We start from the raw sequence: 8,283 nt of genomic DNA on the forward strand, positions 1-8,283 counted from the left end.
TCGGTGCACGGAATAAATACAACTGTATAATATGCATCAATACAGTGAAAGTAAGGCAGTCTATTCAAGTAGTGTGGGGGGGGGACCACTTTGAGGGTGATAAAATGAGTGAACACTGGAGAAAAAGGAACAAATCGTATAGAAGAGAGGGAGGGTATATAAGTAGCTGAGAGGAGAGGGGAGGATAGATTTGAGACCTAGTAGGGCCTTTAAATATCAGCACCTTTTCGTGATCGAATCGGAAATCAATAAATTGAGCTTTCATATAGCAATTGATTTGAATGGGGTGCCCCCCGATAAATCACTAGCGACTGGTACCTCAACCAGGAATGAAGATAGATAGAGATACTCTCTATACATGTGTGTGTGCCGGGCTATGTTTGAAGTTTTATTTTTTATTGATTAAAAAGTTCAACTTTCACGAGTTCTGCTTTGCAATGATAATGACTTAAGTCGGGGAAATTAAAACGCAAGGTAGACTATACATTGCCTGCATCGCATCTGAAGTTCTGAACCAGTAAATCTGTCGGGGTTTTTTTTTCACTAGGCTTATTTCAACTAATTTTGTCTGTCTGTCTGTCTGTCTGTTACAAATTTTGTACACTTTATTTCTCCCACTTCCCATTCTCGCATAAATTCTAAACTTTGCACAATTATTCACAGTTAAAGACAACACATGAATCAATGCAAAAATTCGCCAATGATTAAATTAATTATTGTCATAAATAAATTGACTTTTTTTACATAGACAATGAGGAGTTAAATCTTGGAAGTGTTGAAATTCATGTCGGTAATTGTGCAGTTATCTCCATTATAAAAGCTAAATTTTAAGTATTTATTTTTATTTTGCTTTTTCCTTCAGCTCTACGAGGTTATAAGCTATGAAAGGTCACTATGTGTATAAATCTGTTGACTCGATACCCAGGCTATGTCTTAATAAATATGCAGTTTGGAAGGCATTGCGTCATCAAATAAAGTTTTGGACAGTACAAATTTTAAATGTAGGTATTATTTTATATGGTGAAGATTCTAAAGTTGAACTTTGGAATTTTTAGGACGCTCCTGAATTCACCCAACTGTAATGAGTACCTGGCGTACTTTAGGAAAAGTAAAGGCAGTTGGTCATTGTGCTGACAGCCTTACACGCTCGTTAAACCGTCGGAGATAAGAACAGACGCGATTTACTTCATCGCCCCCCGCCCACTCCCCATAAAACCACAAAGCCAGAAAAAGGGACCTTTACTCTTTTTTCTTAACTTTTTTTTTTTTTTTTGATAATCAATGACTTAAAGCAGACGACGCTGGAGGAGAAATTGACATTCATTTTTTCCCCTTCTTTTACAAACTGTAAGTATATTTTTAATTTAAAGTGAAAGAGTAAGTCTATTTTAATTTACAGGGCCTGCTCTACCACTTGAAGGACGAGGCCCTGGGTAGCCGCACAGTTTTGATTTTATTACTTTCATGTTTAGTGCTACTTTTATGTTTAGCGCTACTTTTATGTTTAGCGCTACTTTCATGCTTAGTGCTACTTTTATGTTTAGCGCTACTTTTATGTTTAGTAGGCCCTACTACTTTTATGTTTAGTGCTACTTTTATGTTTAGTAGGCCCTACTACTTTTATGTTTAGCGCTACTTTTATGTTTAGTAGGCCCTACTACTTTTATGTTTAGTGCTACTTTTATGTTTAGTGCTACTTTTATGTTTAGTACTACTTTTATGTTTAGTGCTACTTTTATGTTTAGCGCTACTTTTATGTTTAGTAGGCCCTACTACTTTTATGTTTAGTGCTACTTTTATGTTTAGCGCTACTTTTATGTTTAGCGCTACTTTCATGCTTAGTGCTACTTTTATGTTTAGCGCTACTTTTATGTTTAGTAGGCCCTACTACTTTTATGTTTAGTGCTACTTTTATGTTTAGTGCTACTTTTATGTTTAGTGCTACTTTTATGTTTAGCGCTACTTTTATGTTTAGTGCTACTTTTATGTTTAGCGCTACTTTTATGTTTAGTAGGCCCTACTACTTTTATGTTTAGTGCTACTTTTATGTTTAGCGCTACTTTTATGTTTAGCGCTACTTTTATGTTTAGTACTACTTTTATGTTTAGCGCTACTTTTATGTTTAGTACTACTTTTATGTTTAGCGCTACTTTTATATTTAGTAGGCCCTACTACTTTTATGTTTAGTGCTACTTTTATGTTTAGCGCTACTTTTATGTTTAGTGCTACTTTTATGTTTAGCGCTACTTTTATGTTTAGTGCTACTTTTATGTTTAGCGCTACTTTTATGTTTAGTGCTACTTTTATGTTTAGCGCTACTTTTATGTTTAGTACTACTTTTATGTTTAGCGCTACTTTTATGTTTAGTTGACCCTACTACTTTTATGTTTAGTGCTACTTTTATGTTTAGCGCTACTTTTATGTTTAGTGCTACTTTTATGTTTAGTGCTACTTTTATGTTTAGCGCTACTTTTATGTTTAGTGCTACTTTTATGTTTAGCGCTACTTTAATGTTTAGTACTACTTTTATGTTTAGCGCTACTTTAATGTTTAGTACTACTTTTATGTTTAGCGCTACTTTTATGTTTAGCGCTACTTTTATGTTTAGTGCTACTTTTATGTTTAGCGCTACTTTTATGTTTAGTGCTACTTTCATGTTTAGCGCTACTTTCATGTTTAGCGCTACTTTCATGTTTAGCGCTACTTTTATGTTTAGTGCTACTTTCATGTTTAGCGCTACTTTCATGTTTAGCGCTACTTTCATGTTTAGCGCTACTTTCATGTTTAGAACAACCTCAGTGTGTTATGGTCCATTCATTTTTGTGGACCAGTGGGGGAGGGGGTATCTGGTATGTTTCCTTACTGCCTTAAGGCGCTCAGCAAATCAACTCTGCACTAGCCAGGATTTGAACTCAAGCCCCCCTTGAAAGGTTGCCAAGCTGTTTTTTGCTACTCAACCACACATCCGACCAGTTTAGACTATCGATTGATCCGGCACTGCTGGGTAACTTTAAACTGCTAACATTATAAGACCTTGCTGGTCATATGTGTTCATATATTAGTAGAGACGTTTGTATTTCGACTTTGTATCATGCAAATCAAGAAGAATTTTTTTTTAAATACTTCAAACAAAATTCAGGAACAATACCGCGTTTATACAGCGTATCGAGCAATTAGTTACTCTTAATAAGTAATGAATGTTAGAGCTAAAAAACAAAAAAAAAAAGATGGAACATTACCCCGCCCTATTCCACCTCCCCCGCCCCCACCCGAGAAAAATCATTGTTAAGCGAATTTAGGCCTATAATAAGGCTTGTCTTTTAGTCCGAAGATTTAAGAGTAGTGCAGTATTTCCCGTGGCTGCGCAGTCCCAGCTGTGACCTACATATTTTGTCACATCTAGGGCAGGCATAACCATTGTGCGCAGGTGGTCGATTTAGATTTTGTTGTCGCCGTCTGCGTTTGTCCTCGGCAGCGGATTTTCTTTTGGTCTCAAATGTGTATCCCGCGGCCTTCGTGAGTAACATCCAGCTGTCTCGTTCTGAGGCCGCATGCAACCAGGTGCTCTCTACTATGTCAGCCAAGGAAACTTGACGCCTAAGCTGGTCTTTGAAGCGTTTCCGTGGGGCGCCTCTGTTATGTCGACCACCTTTTAGCTCACCAAAAAAGACTGCCTTTGGCATACGTTCCTCTCCACATACGGGATACATGCCCTACCCAGCGTAACTGCCGGACCATAAGAAGTCCCTCTATACCAGTGATTCCCAAAGTGGTCTATATGGACCCCCAGGGGTCTACGAAGACCTCCAAGGGGTCTACGAAAGTGAAAAAATAAATTGGGGGTCTATGAGATGTCCACGGGGGTCTACGATAATAGATTTCATCCAAGCAGGTCGTTACTTAATTTTCACATTCCATTAATGTAATTATTTCCCACATTCCATTAATGTAATTATTTCCTACACTAATTTATGATTTGTACCTTCGTTAATCCTTTAAATATTTAACCTGCTATTCAAAAAAATTTTTTTATTCAATTTCAAAGCTTATTTAAATAGCTTAATTTTGTCTACATGTAACTAATATTTAGAAAAAAAAAAGAAATGTAGACAGTACAACATTAATTATTTAAAATTGGGATTCCTTCCTTGTCAAACACACAGTTGCCTACCCTGACAAAAATTAAGATTTGAAAAACTTTCGAACACTCAAAGTTCAGAATGGACCCACAAAATCTCTGTTCGACATCATATAGAGAAGATGATGGTTTGTGAGCGTCTTACAAGATTTCTTTACTTATAGCCAAAATACGGAAAACAGCAAAACAGTAAAAAATTGAATTTACCAGCCGTTTTACACAAACATACATCTGTTATTATTAAAAGAATTTCTTAAAGCGACAATATAGTTTTAGGTCGCTTCGGTGTCATGAGTTATAAAATTAAAAGCTTCTTATGTAAATCTTTGCAAAAGATAGAAATACAGTTTGGTCTGACAAGGTGTAGCGCTGTGTGCTACAAACTGTCTAATGGTCACCATCTTATCTCATCTATGCCTGTCGTCCTTTCTGGGCATAGTCCACCAACCAGCTTCCTCCAGGCATCTCGGTTTTGGGCGAGACTCTCCAACTGTCCCCACGTCTTGCCCATCTGCTTCCAAATCGCGGTGCCATGGTAAAGCTCGAGCAGCCTTCCATCAGTTGAAGAACACCTGGGGATCTAGGGAAATAAGCACCACCACCAAGATTAGTCTATCCTTTGTTAAGCCAACATTACTTTATGGAGCAGAGACCTGGAGAACCACCATCACCACCAGGTATTCAACAAAAACTGCCTGAGGAAGATTCTTATAATCCGCTGGCCAGAAGATCTCGAATGAGGAACTGTGGCAAAGAACAAAGCAGCAGCCCATTGAAGTAGATAATCTTCAGAGACGCTGGAGATGGATAGTTCACACCCTACGCAAGCCTGCATCAAGCATAACAAGGCAAGCCCTAACCTGGAAACCCCAAGGAAAGAGGAAGAGGGGACGGCCCAGGGATACATGGCACTAATGGTCACTGTCTCCTTATATTTTCTTAAGGTTGACCCACAACACCTGGTTTAGGCTCCAGTTACTCGCCTTCGCCCCTCTCCTGTTAATGAAAACAGTTCCGCTGATTCAATATTTAAACCACAAGTGAAAGATCAAGAAATACACATGAAACTGCTCTTTGCGAAACCTTTTACAATGATACTTAAGGCATATTAATTAATTAATTAATTAATATTTAATGTTAGAAAGACTACTTCATAGAACAACAAATTCGTATATGAAACACAATATTCATAGTTGTGTAGTTTTAAATTACCTTTTCACTCTTCAACTCATTACAGTTAGAAATTTGTTTAAAAAAATGTTAATGAATTTGCAAAAAAATTGCAAGTTGAGCAGGGGGTCTACCGAAAACCAGAAAACGTGGCAAGGGGTCTACGAGACAAAAAAGTTTGGGAACCACTGCTCTATACTGTCCATACCGGCCTTCGCAAGGAGATCGCTGTTTGTAGTGCGGTCTTGCCACCGTATGTCCATGATGGAGCGCAAGCATCTTTGGTGGAATCGCTCAAGAAGTCTCCTAGACTTAATATATTCTAACGATATACCTTAAGATCTAGACTTAGTAGACGATGCGCTAACATTACTTTATTAACTCTTTCTCTCCGTAATTATTTGTTCACGTTTTGAAGGAATTCTTCATTTTGCTCATTACTATTTCACTCCCCTGTTATGATTGGGCTTCAATAGCTTTGTTGTTTCTTATCAGAAAATGTTGTATTTGGTATAGAATTAAAGGGAAATGCATGCTCTTTTTTATATAACACAAAGTCAAGTTTTAAAAAATCAAATATTAATTTAATTTAATGGTATCGTCGATTAGGAGAGAAAGAGTTAAACCTGTTAATGAATAGGCGCTACGTGCATAAATACCCAAGACGTAGAGTGTGTTCCAGATTTTCTAGTTCTCTAGCCAAATTTAAAATATTTTCTAGTTCTTTAGCCAAATTTAAAATATTTTCTAGTTCTCTAGCCAAATTCAAAATATTTTCTAGTCCTCGAGCCAAAATTAAAATATTTTCTAGTCCTCAAGCCAAATTTAAATATTTTCTAGTCCTCGAGCCAAAATTAAAATATTTTCTAGTCCTCGAGCCAAATTTAAAATATTTTCTAGTCCTCGAGCCAAATTTTAAAAAAATTTCTAGTTCTCTAGCCAAATTTAAATATTTTCTTTTAATACTTTGAACAAATATAACGGTCTTCTTCGTGTGGTCAACGATCTCGTAATTCTTTTAAAAAACAATATACATCAACTGTCAAAATGTATAGGGTAATCGTTAGAGACGTTTTTGAGAACCGTATCAACACTGAAGGTTTTGCCCGATTCGAATGTGCAAGTTGAATAGAGGCATGATAAAAAAAAAATAGAAACAGTTGGAGATTGTAAGTCTGTCAAATGAATGATCTTAACTCGTTCTCTTCTAACTGACGATACCAGCGTTGATTCCACCAGAATGTGGTAAATAATTACGGAGAGAAAGAGTTAATTTCTGTGTGATGCAAGTGGTAATGTAAAGAAAAAAATAATTTTGATTTGTGAAATGACGGCCTCAAAATGCGTGACGTGACGTAATGAAAAGTCGCCTGCTACAAATTGTTAAATTATAATTTTGTATTCACTCAGGCGTAGCAATTACCTCGCTTTACCTCTACTAATTAGCTGCCACTGTATTTAAAGGATCCCTTCGTTCTCGCCGCAAGGACTAGCTGGTATATATTAATGTCTTAGATTTGTGAACTTGGAGAATGGGGGTTCACGCCCTTTCATCGATTGAGAAACATGTCTTGGGTTCCAATAAACCATACAAGTCATTATCATCTTTTTAGAAAGTTGTTTTTTTTTTGGTCACACTACGGTATGTAAGTCGGAACCGGAGAGAGATTCGCAATGCGCAAGAGGGGAGAAAAGTGCTGACCATCTTTAGGGTCACTTACACTATGTGTGTGTGTAAGACACCTTCAATATGGGGTCACGGAGGTCACGGTGTGTGAGTGAGAATGTGAAGGTAGGGGGCTTGCTCATTTTTTTTTCTTATTTGTCAATAAAGTTATTGAATGTCCGTTAAGTTAGGCAACGTTCGCATATTATGTAACGGCTTTTAAAAAAAAAGGGGGGGGGAGTATACAATGTGTTACAAGGGGGAGGGGGATATGAAGATTTGTTACGTAGCAAAAAAAAAATTTAAAAAAAAAAAGCAAATATTGTTGATATTTATTTTGTCATTTAAAGTCTCGAGTTTATGTCTGTCACGTTATCACAGCGCCTGCAGTGTATTTACAGCTCTTTATATATTTTAATTATTATTAATAGATACAGTGGTCCCTTTGTCTTTCGCCGGTCCGACTTTCACTAACCTCAGCGTTTAGGAAGGATTGCGGCGTGCGTGTGTTCGTCGTGGAGTATGAGCGTCCCAGTCCTGTAACTGCCCAATGGTGGAATGGGTCACCTAGCCGGGGGGGGGGGGGGGGGGGTAACGTGAGGTCAGGACTACAGATCGACAGCTGAACGTCTAGGCCTGTGAGACTATAGTTTTTTGAGATAGAAACTTAGTAGTGCATAAAGTCCTGCAGATTGGTATTACAAAGAACTAGACGAGTTTGTTACTTTCATGTGTTTGTTGTTCAATAACAATTTGAAAGTTATCAACCACGGGTTTTCAATCAATATAAAAGGAAAAAATAACACTCAACACCACGGGTTTTCCGATGGGGTTATTCGGCGGCCGCCTGACCGAGACCGTTCGTGACAGAAGGCCTGAACACTGACCTGCAACGTCACAAAAAGTGGGCAGTGGAGACCAATAGCTCATTGCATCGTCTCACAGACCTGTGACGTGGAAACGCGCTATTGGTTAACGCTGCCCGCAGGTTGAGACGTTGCAGGTCAGTGTTCAGGACTTCTGTCACGATTGGTCTCTGTCCGATATAAATGTACAAGATTGGTGGGGAAAAACAAACAAACTGAATACGTCATCGAAGCGCCAACTACAAGTCGTGTCAATTCCCTTCATTTCTATAGATACCACGATGAAAATTTGTAGTTTGGGGCAATGATAATTTAAAAGTCTTTTGTAAGATAAGAATTTTCTTGTTATGTTCGTCGACGGAGGGAGGGGTGGGGGTTGTTACGATTAGTTATAAGTGGGGGGGGGGCAAAAAAACGTGCTTTTTTTTTGTATTACGTAATAT

Source organism: Biomphalaria glabrata, chromosome 7 (assembly GCF_947242115.1).
Source record: "Biomphalaria glabrata chromosome 7, xgBioGlab47.1, whole genome shotgun sequence".
In the NCBI taxonomy this organism is placed as follows: Eukaryota; Metazoa; Mollusca; class Gastropoda; family Planorbidae; genus Biomphalaria; species Biomphalaria glabrata.